Source organism: Manacus candei, unplaced genomic scaffold, assembly GCF_025592945.1.
Source record: "Manacus candei isolate 608988 ecotype Guabito, Panama unplaced genomic scaffold, ASM2559294v1 h1tg000060l, whole genome shotgun sequence".
Lineage (NCBI taxonomy): Eukaryota > Metazoa > Chordata > Aves > Passeriformes > Pipridae > Manacus > Manacus candei.
The window spans coordinates 9,413,791-9,435,917 of NW_026138108.1; the positions used below are offsets into that span (position 1 = coordinate 9,413,791).

At 42.5% G+C, this 22,127-nt stretch overlaps 1 protein-coding gene across 6 annotated transcripts in view; it reads right to left on the reverse strand.

Annotated features, from left to right (window-relative positions):
• Positions 1–22,127, reverse strand: part of DENND2B (DENN domain containing 2B) — a 174,052-nt gene that overhangs the window by 128,736 nt on the left and 23,189 nt on the right. For 3 of the 6 annotated variants that reach the window (XM_051803869.1, XM_051803867.1, XM_051803873.1), the window contains exon 2: positions 7,246–7,334. The gene's annotated coding sequence lies outside the window, so the exon portion shown is untranslated. Of the gene's footprint in view, positions 1–6,587; positions 6,662–7,245; positions 7,335–7,836; positions 7,918–22,127 lie in introns of those variants that run through there. The other 3 variants (XM_051803868.1, XM_051803874.1, XM_051803870.1) reach the window with 2 other exon arrangements.

Sequence of the window (22,127 nt, forward strand, 5' to 3'; positions counted from 1 at the left end):
TAGCAAGAACATGAACTGCATAGATTTTTCCAGATAAATCATTAAAGCCTTTAGCATAACTCCACTGCCTTCCTCTACTTGAGGGTCTTGCCACACTTTTAGAACATGTACCACAGCCATTATCAGAGCCATCAGTGGCACAGGGATTGTGTTGGGAACTGCTGACAAGGTGTTGCAACTGAAGACCTCGGGCTACCTCTTGGATGCCCTGTCCTTCCAGATAGTTATATATCCCAGGAAGCATTCTGTGCTATTGTAGTACACAGACCCGAGTCACATTTACATTTGTTTTCTACTGTCTATGCACATCAGCCAGTAGCAAATAAGTCACAGCAGGGACCTTAGCTCTTGATATGTTTCAGCAGAAACCTGGATAATATTTCCATAGGAGAGGAAAGCAGATCTTAACATCCATGTCAAATTTGACAGTACATTACACTACGCACTGAGACTGGCACAGAAGAGAGTATAACCTGTTTTCTGTACAACCAGCTTGTATAGCAGCCCTCTCACCACACACAAAGACCTCCAAACATGTGGGCATGAAGTGAGTGTTTCTAAATGCAATAGGGTTCAACTTCTGCCTTCATCTATCTTTACATTAAGCAAATCTCATTTCCAGGGAGATTTATGTTGAAAAAGGATCCTGGGCTCAACTGCTGGATAGAAAGTGAAATAGCCTCACTCCCAATGCTACCCTTTTCCCATCTCTATAGACACTAATGTGAGGAAGAGGAGAGCAGAGGCAGCACATGGCAACAGACATGGTCTGCAAGGACTTCAGCTCTGCATGTCCCCCGTGCCTTGACAGCAGCTCTGACCTGACTCAACGGAATGGTGTTCCTGCCCAGCTGATCTTCCAGTCATCCTCAAGGACATGAGCTCTCTGCACTAAAAACACAGGCAGTGTCCTCCCAGCCCAGGGTGACCAGGGCCAATTTAGCTTTCTTGCCTTGTGCTGCTCTTCACTCTCACCTTTTGTGACTCCTGCCACACTAAAGCCTCTCAGGAGGGGGTAGGGGGAACAGTCTCATGAAAGCTCATGACGTTACAGCACCATGGTAGAGCCTTGTTGCTGTAGGAAACAGAGGACCTCAATGGATCATCTTATGCAGCTCCAGGGACAGAAGTGGCTCTCCTCCACTGAAGTCTCACATTAGGTGAAAAGAATTGTAATTGTGTCTCAGCAGCCCAGGTTGGGTCTTGCTTGCTTAGAGGTGGCACATACGGGCAGCGTCTTCCACAGGAAAGAAAGGGGTGACCAGACAGCAGCACGCACATGTCCCAAGGCAATGCTGCTCAACTTGCAATCCACTGTCATGTGCTGCTGCAAATAAAAAGAGCACTGAAAAACCAGCTTATGTCTTCATACATTCCCAAAAGCCAGTCTGCCCAAGCACGAGTGCAGCAGGGTCAGTACAACAGTGGAACCCAGTCTGATGCACAGCAGAGCAGCTCTGATCCAGAGCATCAGCTGATTACACAAAGCATATCCATTGTCCAAAAGCAGTTTTATTTTCACTCTTCCCTCTGAAACCAACTTGACTCTTCTTCAAAAACCAACACCAGAATGAATCATTTGAAATAATCTTTTAGGTAGTTTTCTAAAGGCTGGTTTGCAATACGTCCCCTTCCCTGTGACAACATGCCAGGAAACCCCCAGGGAGCTCTCCCAGAAACTGCTAGAGAGTGAATGCAAAACAGGCTGAGCTGTTCAGCTTCTCTCCTCCCCAGCACGGGTTTGAACATGTCGGCAGCAGGGTGGTATGAAGATGGTTTTGTCCCCTACAAATCTTTTGGATAAACAGGATTGTGCTCTACATCAGAGATTTCTCTTTGTAACTTCAGTCAGTATTTCCTTGCCTTGCCATTCTTGACAACTCAGTCATAAAACAGCTCTCTCTGGAATACGCCATTCAAATTAATCAGTTGTCAGCTATTCTCCATTTAAAACTAATAATAGAAGGTTTGCCTGAGCCTGTGAGAGACTGAAACATGGAAATACGAATTGTGCAGCTGCAAATGTTTCCATATTGCTGCAGCTTTCAAATTGCTTTTTGCTCTCTACCAAGAAGGCATGAAACAGCATTGCAGGGAGCAGGTTTTGTACTGTCAAAATTGTCCGACTGTCCTCAGCATGCCCATAATGTGGTAAATGCTTGGTGATGCCTTTTAACTTTCAAGCATGCTTTAAAGACAGGAGGGATGTTCTGGTCATAAACCAACAGGCTCAGCTGGACCAGGAGCACGGATAATTTGATGGCTTGTATCCTTTGGATGCCAGCTGCACAGGGGGTGCCAAATTGCGTTCTTGCCATTGGCAGAAGTTTTAGCCTCCAATTCATCTTCCTGTCATCAAACTGCAACAGGATGGAGAAAAAAAAACTTCCAGGGGGGAGCACTGCCTGGCAGAATGGGGAAACAGGACTCCTTTGAACAGTCCCTTGTCTACAGCAGTTTGGCTTCAAGTGGGCAGAGAGGATTAATGCCACATGAGGCTTGAACTCAGAATAAGAGCTGGCACTGGAGGAAAGCCAACTGTGCAACACTCCTCTAACTGCTTAGGGAACTCTGTCATTGTCACACGAAACTGAGGAACAGCTGGGGGGCTCTGTTCAAAAAGCACTCAGGTTGGAAGCACATTTGCAAAGCCTGATGAAGGAACAAGAGCAGCACCTGTCTCTTCCAGGTCTGCTACAGCAACTACCACCAGGGGACTTTGCCTCTACCAGCAGTAGGTTCATTTTCAGCCTGAAAAATACTTTTAAATGCCTCTCAGCCTTTTAAGAGAAAGAAGCAGTTTAAATCCCAGACCGGAAGCCTTAATTATAATGGATTTGTGTGAAAGTTGCCAGATCTCTCCCTGCTCTGTGATCAGGGCTGTGCCAAGAGTCTGCTTTGTGTCACACCAGCAACTGTGTTGAGTTCAGCAAAGTAACTGGGTCAAAGATGCATAGGCAGAAGAGAGATCACTGATTAGCACTCATGACAGTCTCTACTGCAGAGCACAATGACAGTGCAATCATGTGGAGGTTCTTGCTGTAATTAAAGGTAGTCAGACTCATATCCAGTGTAAGCTTGTCAGAATAAATCTTTGTGTGTTACATTTTGCACCTTGGGAAGTTACTCAGTTTCCACGACCAGAAAACAGCACATGAGAGGAAACAACTGAGAACTCATGGTTCATATTGCTGAAACTAGCTTATAGAAAAATCAGGAGAGATTTGAGCATCCTCATGAGCAGCTCTTCTAAACATGCAGCACTGCTGTTTTCAATCAGTTAATTCCACCTATGGTGAGCATAAGGTTACAGATGAAGAATACTGATCTCATGTTCAAGAATTTCATGATACATCTGTCCACAGCTGTAACACCAGGTGCTCTGAAGATCACCCAAACTTCAAAGAAAACAGTAGAAATGGAGAAAACTACAGGGTTTTTCCAGTGTCTCACATACTTTCCCAAAGAAAAAAAAATAGAAAGGACTGAAGTTATTTAGAGAACGGAGTAAGAGCAGAAACAATTATTGAATGATACAGATAGAGTCAGTCCTAGATAGTCTCAGCTCTTTCACAAAGCAATGTATTTCCACATAATAAAGACAAATGTGTCAGGGTAGCAATTAACCTGGAATTCACTACAAACAGACAACATTATGGATAGAGGGAGTACAAGGAGTTACACGAGAGAGGGTCTTATGCAAGATAAAACAAACAATTAAAAACATTATACCTCAGAATATAAAAATTACTCATTAGACATTCAAGGAGAGAGAGTAAAAAAAGATTTCTACTGTGACTCTTCACTTTTCTTCTAAGTAAAATGAGACAGAAAGCAACTAATCCCATCAAAAACCACACTGATCTCTCTGTAAATCTCAGAGCCACTGACTATCCACAAGCTGAACGTGGACGTACAGCCACTGGCAGAAACGTGGTGGACACATGGGACCAACAAGGAGATTTATGTCAAAACAATACAGAGCAACTGCCTTTGAGATACAGAAATGAATGCACTTAAAAAGTGACAACTACAGCAGGACTGCAAATGCTGAGCTAAAGACCTGTCCAGAGGTGCTGTTTTGAGCACAGAGATGCTACACCTGCAGAGAGACCCACAAGAACTTCACCTGCATCAGCAGGTATACCAGGTTCTGGAACTGCTTCCTCCCTTAATGGGTGAAAAAACTCATGTGCCAATGCCTATGTGCTGCTGGGTACATTTACACCCAACCATAATAGGTCAGTTATGAGGTATCTTGTTATGATTGTAGTTACAAACGTATTACGATTGTTTTAAAAATTTCCTACTAGTAAGGTATATGTAGTATATAACATATGAAAACTTCATTTGGAACCATTCAGAATGCTAGAGCATATGGAAATTATCTTAAAGGACTATAGGAATGATGCCTTGTATCACTTTTCAAAGTAACATGCAAATGCTACAGTACAGACCATTAAGGGAAATGCCACTCATCCAGAAACTCACCAGAGAGAATTCACCAGGCTTCCCACTGCATCACACCACACAACAGAAAAACACCAAACCCCCACTGTTGCCTTTGGAATGCCAAGTTTGCAACACCTTGCAGAGATCTCTCAGGATTCCCAAGATGATCAGCTGTAAAATGTAAGCACTTACAAGCAGTGGTTCTGATGCTGAAAATCATCAGATTTGTCTGTCTCAGAAATTTCAGGGACTAATAGCATTTTCCCACAAATGAGCCTTAAACTTGGGTAATCATCACAGTGTTCCTTCATAAGGAGGGGGATGGTTCAAATTAACACATCGGCTCCACAGATATTTCATTTCTAGTCAAGAAAGGCACAAGGATTTCTTATTAAACTGCTCCCATTTCCACAAAGAGATGAAAAACTATTTTTTTTCCAAACCAGGTTATTGATATCCACTAGCAGCAAGAATAGAATCAAGTTGGTCAAATCTGGTAGGCAAGAGAGGGACACAAAGTGTTAACAGATCAGCCCTCAGTTTGCAGCTGACAGCTGCCAGTGCTGCTCCAGGACAGCCTGCTTCTCCAGCATAAGTGCCCTATGGCACATCACAGCTATAACAGTGTTTTCTCCCTAAAATCTTCCTGGAACTCCCCCCTGAAGCACAGCCAATACTGCCCTTTAAAAAAAGGAACAATTTGCACACACAGACACACACACGCCCGCCCGTAGACAACAGCCATTTGTGAGGAGGGGAGGTGGGATAGAAGGATCTGATTTCCATTCAAGGCACTTTCCCGTCTAGGAGGATATTAGGAGAAAGGGGAAATCAGCATCACCATTATCTCCAGCGTGTGTTAACAGCCACGCTGAAGCCAGTCAGCAGCGCCTGGCATTGTTTGGAGGAACACAAAAGACCTTCTGTTGGGAAAGTTCAAGAAAGAAAACGGAGAGCCTGTGGCCTGGTCCTGCAGTCAAAAGACTGAAACAGAGGTTGGGAAGTTCTCAGGCAGAGGCTGATCCGAAGCCCTTTGAAGTTGACGGGAAAACTCCCATGGACTCCAGCAAGCTTTGGATCATGCCTGAAACGCACAGAAGGGAACAAAGCAGCATAAAAGTAGAAATGAGCATCTGCTAGAGGGGGATTTAAACAGCACAGGGGTGACCTAGTCTGTTCATCATGGTTGCTGGTACAGTGTATTTTTGTGATGTTTGAAGAAGTAGGATTATATAAACGTTTCAAGTCTTTTCATTAGGTCATAGCAGTTGTACATTCATCATGAGGTATTCTTCTGCATAAAATCCCATGCATGCTATCCTAACACTGGGTGTTTAATACAGCACTTAGCAAAAGTCTCTGAGGAAAGGGGGGAGGAAAAGTCTCTTTCAAATTGCTGAAATTATGAGGGTTTTGCTTTCTTTCCCCCCTGCCCTCTCCCAAAAAGGCTGGTTTAAAGCTATTAAATACACAGTCCAGGACTGAAAACATTATTAAGAACAATGCTGCCAGCATCATCTATTCACAAGCAGCAGTTTGAGAAAGAGCCCAACCCAGAAGACACTCTCTAGCAGCACATTCTCCAAACAATTGTTAGAGGATCCCAAGTGCATCAGGGCTCCAAATCCTCTGCTTAGTTGTAGTGTAAATTATTTTCTCATTAAAGATTAATATAGGAGCATTCAAGATGAAAGAAATGTTTTCTGGTTTCTGCAACATTTCCATAATCATTTTCTTGCATATAGGAGTAATTGTTGCAGTGGTTTCAAAAGACTGATGCTGCCTAGGTCCTAAATGATATTTTCTGGGAGCTAATTAGTTCTGAACTTTTCTCTTCTTAAAATACTTCTTGTAGCCTTTGCACAAGATTCAATCAAGAGCCAAAGTAAATCCCTTCCCCCCCACACGCCCCCCAAACAAAAAATGCAGGATGTTTCCTCTTTCCCTGGCTAATAGAATCCAACTGTTGCCGCATGACATCATTCCCCAGAGCTAGGGAATCCAAGCTCGCTCTGAGGCTCGGCTGGGAGTAAACACCACAGAGGGGGAAAAAGAAAAAAAAAAAAGAAGAAAACCCACCAAACATCAAACTTTACAATGGGAGGACATAATATTAAAAAGGCATTTTTTGTTACCTGAAATTTGGAGCGTTTCCCTTTCCACTCCATTGTCAGATTTGTATTTCCCAGAAAAAACTCTCTCTTATTATCTGAGGCAATCAGAAAACCAGTCGTTTAGTATCTAATACCTGCTGTGCTTCCCATAACTCCTTCATATGACCTTTCGCAGCACTGATTCCAGCTAAAATGATTGCAGAGAACACAGACTGGCCAGGCCAGTTGTCATGGAGATCTCTCTCTCCCCCTTTTCATAAGCGCGCGCGCGCATACACACACACACAGATTTAAACAATTCTGGGAGGCATCCACAAAACAGCATGCCTTTTCATCAGCTAAGTTTTTGAAACATTCCACCCCTCCTCCAACCCCTCCCTAGAGTCAGCCCAGGAAGTTGAGCTTTGGTCATGAATCGATTGTTGAAATCAGAGATATCGCCTCTTAAAAAAGAGAAAGCGACCACAGAACTTGTACTTTTTTTTACCCTCAGGAAGGAAAACAGAGATGTTTTCTCACTAAAGCTTTGAACTAAAAGTAAATCTACTGCATTCAAACCTGCAGGCTATTTGTCTTTGCCCCCCTTGTTATGAATTTCATATCTGAAAGCACTAAGCCTTTGTCGAAATACAATCATGCAGATTACAAGAAATGCTGCTGGCATGGCCTGACTGCTTACCTTGCTGTTCTCCCAGTACCAAGCCAGTTACTTAATTAGCACAGGTATTCATCACGGTCATGCAGGACTTCCTGTATTCTTTCATGTTTCTGTAATTAAGAAGAAAAATGGGCAGGTCAGGAACATGCAACTCAAACAAACAAACAGAAGGAAAAATAAAAAATCAGCTAAACAATATTCCAGATACATCTGGAATTTTTCTCATACTGACTGTAAGTTTAAGTCTGTCTTACCCAAAACTCGCTATCTCCCAGTTAAAGGAGAAACCCATTTCAATGACGTTTGTGAATACAAGAACTGATTAGTTTACCATATTCACTGGCACCATGGTTGCAAAACAAAACTTACTCCAAACATAAATAAAGACATAAAAATTCTTTTCCCTGACAAAAAAAAAAATCTAAATTAATCCCCACCAACGTCATATAGGAAAGTCTGGACTGATAAATCAAGAGAACAGAAAACACTTTAAAAAAAAAAAAAAAGAAAGAATATTTAGCAAGAAAATTAAGTAAAAAACTATTTGGACTCAGGAGAAGAGCACTGTGCCCAAAGTTTTTTTACACATTGAGAAATACCTTGGAGACTTACTCTTTAGAGGACTTAACTGGAGTCAGTCATTCAAACTTTTAAAACTTCATAAAAGATACTGAAGGGACTGCACGACTCCGGGTTCTGCAACCAGCAGTACAAGCAACAGTCCCTCTAGTGGGCAGAAAATGGCAAAGCTGCCTATGCCACGCTAAACGAGAAACCAATTTCTTCTTTCTCTGTCAACCACTTCATTATGCTGCTACGATATTCCACCCCTGCATTTAAAACTCAAAATTACCACATAAAATCCTTTGTATGTTACTTAGGGAGCTGAACACAAGAAAAGTGTACATTACACGATCAACATAACTAGGTTTACACACGAGATTAGAGAGTTCCAACATATTACTCTTCTGGTTGTGTTTTTAATATGATAGCAAAAGTGAGCTTAAAAACAAGACCTAGACAGTGAGATAGTCAAGATGTCTTATGGCAACATAAGACTCTCTCCATAGCCATTATCAGATATAAACTACACTGGAGCATATTATTTACTATACTTCAGAAAACTCTACAGTTTGTGTGTGACAGGGCTCCGAGCAGATTGTACACTTAAACCACCTCTCTTTCTAGTAAAAACATCACACAAAAGCATATACACGAGGCATATTTTACACTGTTACCAAAACTATGCGCAGACTATTCACAGGTAGATAAATAAACAAAACAGCTAGCAAGAATCCAGAAGATGCTAAAATTACAGTAAAGAGTTCCTAGATATGAAAGCTGAACATGTTAAGCTTGCAATTTCACACTAACTTCCCTTAAGAATGCACCAGTGAAGGCCAGCAGAGCCACGAGAGCCAAATATGAAAAAATATGACGTTTTTGTCCTGAAAAGTTCCCTTTGGTGTTTGACTGAGGTAAAGTCATCACATGCTGCAAGTGGGCACAGTTTCAGCAGTGTGAACGGAGAAAGAGGAAACTGCTAGCTCCTCCCACAAAAGTAATGTTTTAAACTACATCACTGCAGAGGGAGTATTCAAAGACATGGAGGTAGTAAAAATCCAACTTAGGAACTGATCAATGGACAAGGAAAATGGCTGATCAGTCTCAGATTTCCTATAGACCCCATTACCAGTAGCATGGGGGTAGATGTACCAACCATCTGCATCACATCCCACTCCAGTGTTTATCACAAGGCTCTGTGGCACTTAATTAGGTGACCACATTGGCATATATGGCAAGGATCTGGGGAAGCACGCAAGCTAGCATTTATAAATAATTGAAAATACTCAGTGCATTAAATATACACTCAGTTACAGTTTAAAGTTCAAAGCAAAGTCATTAAAATACATTACACATACACAAATACGTAGGAACAAAGCACAGTAGTAAAACTATGACTGGAGCTTTGGTCTAGGACAGGTGACTACCACAGAAGCCCTCAGACAAGCACATTTCTATTCTAAGCCTCATGAATACATTGCTAATCTGTTCCTTCCCAAAAGGTGACATACTTTGCTCCAACTGACCCCAGCAAAACAAGAACCATTCCCACGCTTTACTTTTTTCTCCCTGGGCTCTTATTTGAGCACATCAATATCTCAGAACACAATTTAGGATCAGGACAGAGTTTGGGATCATAAACAGAGGACATGGTGAACAGACGACATTACATCAATTACAGTGTCACGGCTCCATTGCGATCAAAAGGCATCAGAGTATGTACCCTCATCCCCTGGAGGGGACAGACAATCCATTACTCACACACAGCTGATGTTTAGTTTCTTATTTCCGATACACTTCCCATTTCTGTCTGGTTGAACACACTCCTTTCCTAAGCTCCATGGCCACAGGCACAGGATGCAGCAGCCACGTGACACACAGGAGAGGGCATGCACTGAGCAGGATTATTGCACAGGGAGAGCCCTCACCGGGGCACACCTGGCGTCCCTGCCCTGGAGACTGGAAAGGGAAACATGAGCTGCTCTCCCCACAAGCTGCGTGGTCTGAGATTCTTCACTGAATCCTTTCCAAGCCAGGCAGCCATCACCAGCAACAGCAGAGGAAACAAAAATCAGACTTCTTCCTAAATGATTAATGAAATTTTATCACTTTCGGTAGGTGAAAACTCAACATCAACTTTGGGATTTAAAAAGACAAACCTAGAGATGAGCTACAGACTAAGCTGCCCACAACAGCAGCACAAATCTCTGGAAGATGTAAACAGAAATTAATCACTGCACCAACCTTAGTAACATTTTCTTTGACTTTTTAAAATAAAACTAAATTCTACATAAAAATACTTCTATAAAATTACTTAGGATTTTCCCCCTTCTCAAATAATTTTCTGCACTTCAGAAGGGCTTCTTCCCCTTTCACATTGAAGATGACCACCTTATTTCTCTTCCTCGCATGTCATCTCTACACATTTACTGACCATCTTTCCAGTGACCTCAACACATACGTTTTTGTTTGAAATTCAGTAATTTAAGACACAACAACTAACAGTGAAATTTAAGTACCCTGTCCCACTGTATTTTTAACCCAATACTACTGCAAGTGCCTGCAGCTCCTATTGACCTCAATGGGAGAGGCAGGGAGCTTGGGAGCAGCACTTCCTCATCACCAGGCAGTGACTTGCAGAGGTATGGAAATATGGGAAAAGGCCTCAGTCAGCTCATAATATAAAGCACACATGCACTACAAGAACTGTGTTCTCTGCTCTTCTTCTAGAGACTCAGTACTCAATACTTTTGCATAAGGCATTCTGTGCCTACCAGGTGGGACAAGACAATGACATGCAGGACAGCAGCCAGCATACCTTCTGAAGCAGTCCCACAACACTACTGAGTTCTTTGAATTAACAGTCCACAGCACTGGTCTTTGTGGTTAACACTCCAACACAATGGCACAAGAGCACAGCAGTAAAGCAAGTAGCACCTCTGACCCCCAAAGCATTTTTTACTGAAGTGATTAAACCTTCCACTGACTTCAGTGGCACGTCAACTTCAGTTTTGCCTCACTGCATGTTTTGCTAGGATTGTGGTATCAAAGTAAGCAGCACAAAAGTATCTTGTAGCCTTGCAAACAATAGCAAAGGAGCTGACCCAGCATATGAGCTCCCCAGTTATAATGGGACTGCACAGGTGTAGGTCTAAGATCAGTCACTTATGGACTTGTTTTCTTCCCCCATTTCAGCATCAGGTCCATTACCCACAGCACATCCACAACTCTCTTCTAACAGGAGAATTAAAAGTTTCCATGACCTCTTTAATAGCCCAACGAGGATCATGTTTGTAGCACGGTATTCATTTCACTAAATCAGGGGGAAAAAAAAAGGAGTGTATGTATATACACAGAATATATACAGTATGCATATAGGAAATGACTAATCATAGCTGTGTACTCTTTGAGGTGCTGCCAATCCCTTTATAGCCCTATATCCCATTTCAGTTTGATCTCATTCTGCAAATGAAAGCCTGCCATACTTGTGTCTGACCCTGGCATTGCAACCAAGTGCAAGACGGCAATTTGAAAAAGTTCCTAAGTGATTTAGTAAAACTAAGAGGATATCTGTACCTAAGAGGTCATGACAAGGAGCTGACACTCATTCAACTCCTGTGCAAACACTCATTCTGAAATAAAGTGGCTTAATTTTGTAGCTGTTATTGGTTTAGGCCCTGATTCAGCAAAGCACTTAAACACTGACTTCAAAAGAACTTAAAAATACACCAAACGTGCTACAATATTTTACCAAAGTGGTGGTTTAGTAATGTTGTGTATTTCAGAAAAGAGAGATGAAAAGAGTTTTTATTTGGCAATTAAAGATTTAAGACATTGTTTGGCACACTGGGACACAATCCCCATGCTAAACCTACTAATAAGGTTGAAAATTTGCTGAGCAATAAGCTGAATAATTCCTTAATAAAGGAATAGGTTGAATAATTCCTTAATAAAACAACTTTAAACATGAACAGTGTTGAACATGGTTCTCAAACCATGCAAATGCCCGGCCTGAGAATTATCCATACCTACAGTCTGATTCATGACAGGAGACACATATTACAGCTCACCCTGCTAGAAAAGCAATGCAAAGCCAAGCAAGCCATACAAACTGGCTCTGGGCCCAGGCAGCCAATTCAGCCAGCCCTCAACATCCCAATGCTGCAAACCGTGTCAGATGGCACCAGGCCAAGGCACAAGCCAAGCCAGAGGGATAACCAAAAGGTGGGAACCTCATGTAAATAAGTCCTTCTGCTGCTTAACTCTCCAGAACCAGCCCTGTCTGCAACCCATCTGCATTCCAGTCAACACCCTTCCTTGCATGGCTGTGCTACATCCCAGGCATGCCCAAAAAGGAAAGACAGGAAGCTGTAGGGCCAAACCTGATGGAGGAGAGAAGCCCCCAGGGAGAGACTATTTGTCCTGTCTCTACAAAAAAAGAAAATTTTGCCCTTTATAGGTGTTAGTTTTTTCCTATACCTTCTTTTTACTGCCTTTATCCCCATCAAGCATGGATGTCCCAAGAAAAGGGGGCACATGAGACAAGCAGGTTTCCTCTGTGAACTAGCCATATCAGGAGAGATGTCAATGAGTTGCTTGAAATTCCACAGGATTTCTGATTTGACCTCACACGAATGCAAGATATCTCAATTGGTCTTAGTTCACTACTGTTTCTTTTAAGTAAAAGCCAAAGGACAAGTTTCTGTTGCCCCCATTCACAGTACACATCCTGCAACACAAGATGCTGCACATGGGACTAGAAGGCAATTTAAAAACCAGATCCTCTCATACCTGGAATTGCACTGAAGCAGGACACACAAGAATATAACTCTGGGAGGACTAAATCTTGTGTGAATCTGAGCACGGGCTGCAAAGTTTTGACTTAATGGGAACAGAGGGTCAGAATCCTTCTGAGAGCACATAAATTATGGGAATATGGGTCCTTTAAGCCAAATCCCCATCTGAAGTGGAACTTCTCAAATTATTGTCAAAGTAGCCCTTCCTGTATTTGCATCCAGGTGGTAGGACAAGGAAGATGCTGTTGGGAACAATCTCTATTTTTACACTGGCTACACAAAGCTAATAAAGGGAAGAGGATCTTCTAGAAAAGCAATGGACACAAGGACAGATGTATTCAATAATGCAGGGATGGTTTCTGGAGTAGAATATGGGTGGTTGCATTTTCTGCATTTTTTCCCCCCAAAAAATGCCTTTCCAGAGCAAAAACTCTTGAACTCAAAATGGAAAATGTGGGCCTAAGGCCATGCATCCAGTATGATATCACCTTGTTTACAAGAAAAAAAAAGTCACAACCAATAGCACTGTACACTCTTTGAACTTCTAAATAGATAAACAAATAGATAAATAATGACAACATGTTTTGTGATTCCTTTTGATCATCAACTATTAAAGTTCACAGGAAGTTTATGCAACCCCCTCTGACTGGATAGATCTTATCTTCCAAATATTATGAGCCAAGAGACTCGAAGAAGAAAGTGTCACCCTGATGTTCCTTTGGACAAAAAGCAATGATTTATCTGTGAGCTAACTTCTCCAGTTGGCTTCCTTTATTTTAATCATGAGTTGAACCTCAAACTGGCCTGGAGACCCTGTGAACTGCTGCTAACAGGCTGGGGGGATGCCTATGAGCCCCCCTTCGCATCCCTGGAGAGGATGGATAGTGCAAGCACTGGTCCAGCACTACTCCCATCACCTACACCCTATTGAAATCAAAGCCAGTGGCAGTGTGTGTTTTTTCAGGCATATAGCACGTTTGTCTTTCCTACTGTCACAAATATCACAGCAGGCAGATTTTTCAAGCTGCAGACAATAATATTTTCTTCTCTGTTTTGGATAGAGCAGATAAACAAAATACTGCTTTGAATACGCACAGCTCCTTTCATTCATGGCCCTTAGGGTGCTTTACAAAGCCCAGTAAATGTCACTTCTGTGTGGCTGCTTGGAAAAGAGGAGTTAAGTGACTTTGTGTGTAAGTCTGCACAGTGGGCCCTTCAGAAACAATGTGTGACCAACCATGTTCTGAGCACCCAGCTCTGCTGCCTCCCCCGAGGTCATAGTTAGAACCTAGAAGCAACTGAGGTCAGTTGAACTCCAAGAGATATCAGAACTTGTTTTTTTCTGGAAAACAATTTGGGCATGGGAAACAGCTGAAATGAAGCTTTTCTTCTAGCTGGTTTCCAGTGCCACGGGGGGAATGAAAGTCAGTGACAGCGGAGTGCCTAGGATGAGCTTGTGCAAAACAAAAGAAATCCAAAACCAGACCATGCACACAGTTCAAAAACATTGTGAACCCTGTGTTTGTTTCCCAGTGCCTCAGTGCTTCCTGGGTTTAGCAACGGAGTGTGGTACAGAGATGTCCAAATGAGCCACAACCAACCTAACTCCAGAACTGGCAGCAGCACAGCCCCAACAGCACAAAAGAGTGCTTGAACCAGTGCAGCTGTATTTCTGAGGAAGGGGGTTATGCCTCCACGCAGTGGCCCCGTGGCTGCAGGGCGGTGCAGACCTCCCGGAGTCAGCTCCAGGGCTTTCTGTGCTAAGCTCCATTGTGTGGCACAGACATCCCCTGACCAACACACTGCAGACCACAGAGAAAGCCAGTCCCAGCGCTGGGAATTGAGCTCCCAGCGCCCAAGCTCCAGATGAATGCCTTAAAAGCAAGGTCATTCTTCCTCCTTCAATTCTGTGCATTCTTCCTAACAGAGCTGGGGGATGTCTCTCAAAACAGCTCCACATCCAGGGAAGAACTGTCCCAACACCCACATCTAGGCTGCTGGAGAATCACACGCCTACCTGTCGCCTCTTCATCACTAACAGCATAGAGTATTATGTAAGAAAAAAAAAAGTACACATTCTGCTTTATTCTCATCAAAACAGATAACTCAGAGATAAGATTTTACCTCTCACCATGAAGATGCATAATTTCTTCTTTTAATTAAATTACTTCCCATTTTAGAGACAAAAGGAAAGCAAGAATCAACTTTTTTTTTTTTTAACATCAAACTGAAAAGGGCGGAACTTGGGAAAGTACCAGTGCTTTTCTTCCAAGTCTGGGAAAACTATACAGCTTACATAGGCCAGGACACTGTTACAGATATTTTTCCTTTAACACACTGGATAAGGTCCACGTAGCCACATGATGTTCCCCGTTGCTACGTACATGGCTTTAAGGGGATGGACAACTCAGCTCACTCCCTGGAACCCTTGCTGCTTGCTGTTCATACTCTGAAAGTGGTGAAATCCCACAACACAGGCCGAGTGTCAGCTATTCAGAGTGCAAAGACCACACACCAGACAGTTGGCAAAAGACCTTGCTGCCAGTGAAGAAGTGCTGGCAAAACCTCTGCTAAAAGCCTGGATTTCTAGCTTACCTGGCCTGCAACAGCACAAGCACTGAATGCTACACCAACATCTCCAGCTGAACCCCGCAGCTGAGCCAGACTTCCAATGGAATTGGACACTCTCAATTAATCACATGGAGTTATGCCAAGATTTAAACATGTAAGTTATGGTTGTTACCCTTGCAGCTGGGTGGGTGTGTGTTCACTGCAAACACAAGTTAGTGCCTACAGTGCTGGAAGCAGCTTATGGAAAGTCTGAACTGGAAGATGCAAATCATTAGGAGCATGCATCACAACTTGCTTTGGGGGAAATTCCCCATTCAAGAACAGACATGCTTGATTACGTCTCCAGTTTTCTGACTTCCTGACGTGTGAAAGTCCCATCAGTAAACATGAGAGCTCTGTGCTTACTGAAAGCATAAAGCAACGCTCTGCATTTGCCAGAAAGAGCTGAAAGGGCTCTTTTGCACATATGCATGCTGTTGAAAACCTCTACTCTTCCTCTTGTGCTGCGTGGAGGGACCTAACAAGGAGTCAGAAGAGTCAAAAGCTGTTCTTGATTTTGACACCATCCAGGTATATGTCCTTGGATGCCTTTCTTTGCCTAGCAACACAAGACCTGTTTGGTTTTCTGAAGCACTGAGTAATCAGAAGCAAACAGTATTGGAATGATGCAGTAAGTTGTAATCCCACCATGAACTTCAAACAATGTGTGTCTTTGATCATGTTACACAATTCTGTACATTAAACAACCTCTAAAACTGTTTCCAGTTTCTTAACCTGCTTCACATCTATGCATTTTTTATATTCCTTCCAGCCTGAAAAAGGGTGAACATGAACGGGGTTTCTACATCATCCTTACCTCTGAAATAAGAATTTCTCCTCACAATTTACACAGTGCCAGAGAACAACAAATGCAAATACAGTCCTGCGCCACTGAAAGAATTAGAACCTGATTTTTCTTTATGACAAAGTCAGAACTTTGCACAGTTTTTCTTAGATTTTTGTATCTGGTCACACTCTAAAATAATAGATAGTTATGCCATAAGATTAAAAAACCAACTAAACAAAAACAAATAAAAAACCCCACACCACCAGAAGAAACACGTTTTTTAGGTCATTTTTAGAATCCCCTCCATTCAGCTGCATTCAAAATAAGTTGCACTGCACCTGTCTTGCAAAAACCTCAATGGTTAAAAATTCCATACAGCTTGTGTATTATTGCTGGTTTTGTGTCTGCTTTGCCTGCGTGTGACCCGGAGCAAATTTCAGCAATTCTCTAGAGTGGTTCCAAAGTACAATTAACATGGTTTGTGAAACAACTGTAAAATAAAAGAGGAGCTTGCAGCCCCAGTTTCTAGATGTCTAAGACACTCATAGAAAGTCAGCAGACTAGTACAATATAGAAGACGTTTGTAGAACCCAGTGCCATTTGACATCCATTTGGAATGGCACCTCAATACTTTAGAAAATACAACAGGTAACTGAAACAACTTTCTGCTGTCTGTTTCCTTATCTCTAAAGAGCTGATAATAACTGAATCTATTAGAAATACTATTAGAATAAATTAAGAACTTCTTAAATTGGCCCCAGACTGCTGGAAGGAAAGTCTTACTATATTAAGAAAAAAGACCAGCTATATCTCTTTTAATTTAACTGGATTCCCACTACTAAGCCCATTCAGGAGGCTGTATTAATATAATCCTCAGAAAAAGTTTCACTCTAAAATTTTAAAATCACAAGCTGAGCTAGGGAATGAAAAAGGAACGTCATGCACTGTCATGCACTCACAGAGAATAAGAGTCAACCGCTTGGAGGCTGTCTTCTGGATGGAAGAGCAAGCCCATTGACAGGAGAAGGTGATAAAAAACCCATATGCAGCACAGAGCACCTCTAAAAGCCAAAACAACAACAGGCAAGAGAGGTGGAGAGTGGAGCAGACCGCTATGACTCATAGGCTATAAGTCTAGTCAGTGAAAAATCTGGCAGAAGTGTGCTGTTTGACTATGTCTGTACATTCCCAAGAGATTTATAGCTGCTTATTAAATCATCTGTTCCTCTTAAAACTAAAGAAACTGTGTATGTTTCACTGGATTTTACATCTGCTAGAAAGACCCAATAACCATTAGTACAGAGTAGATTTTTTTTTTATATTGAGTGAGTCATTCAAAAGATTTTAAGATATTACTTGAGAGAGGAAGTAAAACCTACACAAGTGGTGAGCTGCAGTGTGATCTAAAACCTGCTGCAGGATGGGTCTCCCTCACTGGCATCTCTGGTGTGCCTGGCTAATCTTCAAAACCAGATGGATCTTTTCAGTGACAAATACTTTCTGCAGAGAAAAGGAAAGGAAACAAGTACTTTCTACAGAGGAAAGTTCTGTCGAGGAAATAGTCATGTCTTCAAGAAAATGACCACTCTGGTTTGAGACAGGGTTTGTGGAGAAGGTTCATGGCATGTGGGGACACACACAAGCACAGGACCTGTCAACACCTGAGGAGCTGGCAGCATTATTATCTTCCAGACAGAAGTTGTTAAGTTCAGGAGCTGGAACTAAAACACTTCTAGCCCTGTAGTTTCATCTCAAAACCCAAGGTTAGAGGAAAAGGAACTGTGCACAGTCCTGCTCCAAACATGAACACTGCTGCTTGAGCACTGGGTAGTTCACAGAAGAGCAGGAGAGAAAGGTGGGTAGGGCTTTCGTTTCAATCCTGGTTACCTAAACAAGCTATTTTATTATCTCAGAATGCTCCTTGGAGCATCCCCACCCCTACCCTTCCCACACATTGTCTATTGAAAAAAACCTGCACAAACAAAGAACTTTCCTTCTCCCATCTCCTCTCCCCCCCCTTCCTCTCAGTCTTACTTTTTTTTTTTTCTTTTTTTCACCCTTGGGCTCATCCACAGATTAGCTCTCCGAGATAGCCATCTCTCAAAGATGGTGTACAAAGATGTTATTAAATAGAAGCCATTTGCTGAGGCATACGTGGGGCTGAACGTTCTGAATTCCCAGAAGGTAGGAAAGTTTTAGATGTTTTAAATTAACCCCTCAAAAATAAACAAAATCCACGCACATTTGCCAAACATCTGAGAACGCAGAAATACTGTATCCATGGCTACTTCAGCGATAAGACTAGAATAGAGACGCACTTTAAAAACACTGAAAATGTTCTTCTGAGTCAGCCCAGCAGTGCCTCCAGCTCAATACTCTTGCCTTCAGAGGCAGTGAAAGGCAGTGATAGTCAGGGCAAGCCCAGGAACCGAGTAGCTTTCTGACCATTTTTCTTTGTCCGTGGGAGACAGCGAGCTGTGGGTGAGCAGAGCTGAAAAGCAGCAAGATTTGCAAAATGTTGCTAACAGTGCTTTTGTTACTGTTGCTGTACCACTAAAATCCTAGTAAGTCTGTAAAGCCAAACAGGACAGAAAGCCATGTGTGAACTGTTGCTCTTAGCCGAAAAGTCAGCAATTTGGGAGTTTGAGAAAACAATAATAACATCGAGACCCACACCAGCTCACGCACACGGAACGCCCAAAGCCTGCAAGCGAGGGAGCTGAGCACCACCATGCCCATGGGTGCAACTGCAGCAGATTTGCCAGCACGCACTGGATGGGAGCACGAGAAGGGATGAATTGCTGAGCGCGGTTCTCTTTCATGTTTTTGAATTGCTGCCTTGTAAAAGTCAATTTTCTAAAAAACATGACAAGATAATGGTGGGTCCTGCTGAATCGGCACAGCTATGCTACGCCAAACTGATTCCTGCAGTAAATCATGTGCACTCTCAAGACACAAAGGCAGGGCTGTACAGCTCTGCAAACTCATTATTTATTTTTGCCAAAAACGACAAAATGTCTGTCAGGCTTGGTTTTTTTCTCTTTCTTATCTCTGTATTGAACTGTCTTCACTTTAGCGCACTGAATCAATGCAGAAGGAACAAACAAGCATCATGAATTTGATCTCCCAGCAATCTTTTCAAAAACCTAAGTCAGCATAGCTATGCTCTGTGGGTTACATTCAATCTCCTACAACTCAACAGACCCAGCCATCACCAGTTTCCTACCCATTACAGTAAATAACTTTCTGATGTGTCATCAATATGCTGAGATTGATTTAGTGATTTGCCTCCTAAAAAACACTATAAAACAACATTGTGGAGGAAAGAAAATAGATTCATTATGGCCATATCCGTGGCCAGCACAGTAATACCACATCTCAGCCTCTTTAAAGTGAGACATCATGAATAAGGCATGTCATCCCTGCAGCAGACTGCCTTAGCAGGCTTTGCACTAGTCACATGTTACAAGTCTTGGGATGGTGGTGTGGCAAATCAAGAGCATCAGTCAATCCTCGTATCTGTTGATTTGTCTCTCTTGCTCCATGTCACCTCTGCCCCCCCGTCCCGCACACAGCAACACCACATCTCACAACCGGTAAACTCAGAGCAACTCACGGCCCAACTCACCCCAGATCAACACCAGTGGATGTCACCCCCCTCCCCAGTGATCCAGCCAGGTAACAAGCTTTTTCTTCCCATTGGAAAAGGAGAAGTGATTGTTATATTTCACAGGCATGGGAAGCACACAAATATTGCTGCCCACTCTCACCAGAGGAAACACCTTATGAGAGCTGTTGTGAGAACTACAGCAGTCTTCCAGACCAGCATGGAACCTGAGTCAGCCCTTAGTCAAGCTGTTGAAGTCAATGCTCAGCTTTCAAGCACATGCTAAAGTATTTGGCTGAGCTGAGACCATTTTCAAGTGTGGGATGCAGAATCCCACTCAATGGTTGCTTCAGTGAGAGACTACAAAAGTATTCTTGATAAATAATAATGCAGTAATTTATGGGGGTGCATTCTCCCTTAACCAGAACCTTGGACTCATCTGTTCTTCACAAGCAATTGTTCCTTAAGGAGTGTTGCTGTGTCCCTCATCTGCAATCACTGAGAGAACAGCTGCTAACCACAATAGGAAATGGTTTACACCAATTGAAAGTATTTCTGAAACCCCACCAATTCTGCTCTACTAGGAAGAAAATAAAAAAGGAAAAAAAAAACCATAAAAAAACCCCACCAACCAAAAACCACAAGCAACAACAAGAAAACCCAAGAGAATTTGATAGTCATTCTGCATCTTTGTTGAGAAGTTAAGGATCTTTGTTTTCTCTTTCAGACCATCCTGTTATTCACACACTGAATTACAGACCTGACCAATTCTATAACTGGTTGTTCCCCAACTCATGGTTTAAGTTTAGGTCAGAAGAAGATTATTCACATGTGAAGCATGACTCTTCTCTGGCAGAGTAAAGCCACCCTTATTCCCGACAATGCTATATTTAGCTTATTTTAACTGTCCTGATCTGCTGCCTCTTTTCCTCAAAATTATTGAGTAATAGATGTCAGAAGAAAGAGATTCTACAACCCTCAACCAGAAAGAAAGCTCGCCTGGAGGCAAGCTCAGAGCCAGGAGCCAGGCACTGCCAATCCTATTCTCACCAGCTTGCGCTGCCCATCCACAGGGGCACATCACATCACTGTAGGTGCAGCCTGTTGCCTGCCAGTGACAGCAAGGGAAGATTAATGCCTTCTAAACCCTAAGTTCCATTTTAACATGCTATCACTGCCTTACCCAAAGTTACATGAAAATCTCAATGCCTCAGTGCAGGATTGTAACACTTGTTTACCTAATTCATAAAGATGAGTTATCATAAAGATGTAGTTTATCAATAATCAGATTGTTACCCTTTGCAGATGACTAATGCTCCTCTGATGTCCATAAAGCTGTGACTACTACCTGCAGACTGAGACCATCGAGGAAACAAGTAAAGCCCTGTAAAAGTTATCTGAAACAAAGCAAACATGTATTAGGCAATATAAGTTTAACCTTGCAACCTTAAGGTAATGCAAGGAAAACTGTGCTAGCAATCTAGAGGAACAACACCTTCCAAATACAGGCTGCTTCATTAAGTGGGTAGTATCTAGTCTTGAAGGCACAGTTCATTTAGCCAAAGTTTAATAACCATTTTAACCTGCTAATCGGGTGGTGAAATAAATTATAAGAAACTCTGTGTACAGACACTTGAAGGCACATGGTTGTTCCTGTCTTGAATGTGAACATGAAAACACAAACACCATACGAGCCACTGGGCTCCAAAGCTGACCAAGAGCACACAGCTATTTAAATATATACAGGATCCTGGTAATCTGCCCAGTTTTAGAGCTGCAACAATACAGTCAAATAACAGGACACCCAAAACCCACGCAGCTCAGTGATTAGCTACACCCACTCAGTTTGGTTCTCATTGATGCCAAGACCTTCCTCCTGCACGCCACGCTGTCTCAATCAACAGGCAAGTTCCTATGAAACTTCAAACTCTGGATAGGTTTTTGGAGCAGGAGAGTTGGGGGAAGATTGGATCAATGTTTTCTTTTTAATAGTTCAATGCATTCAACCTGTTTGCATTCTACCAAATAAAACCAGATAGGCAGCGAAAGATGCCAAGGGCCAATCACACCTCCAAGGGTCTGAAAATGAAACCTCAAAATGCCTTGTTTCCAATTAAAAACCTTGGAAGCAAATTAGACCAGCCTCATCTGTGTAGCTGGTAGCAAGATAAAAAGTCTCGATACACAATCACATCTGATTTCCTGCAGAGCTCTGTTCTGAAAAGCAGGTGTTGCAGGAGGAGAGTGCCTGGGTAGCAAACAGCTCTGGTCAAACCACCCTGCCCACCTTCACTGCAATCTTCAGTGCAGTTACTGTAAAGGGGGCAAAGCGGAGAGCATGGTCATAAAGCTGTCTTATCCTGATGCAGAAGAAAGCTTTTAGCTTATGAGTCAGCATATCCTTTTAAACAGTAGACAAAAGCAGCAAGAGAACACCTCTGAAAAATTATTCCTTTCCTCTTCTTCCCCTTCCCCCTGCTTTCTAGAGAAAGTACTCTTTAGACAAATTGCGTACAGTATTTGCAACCCTCCTGCTTGG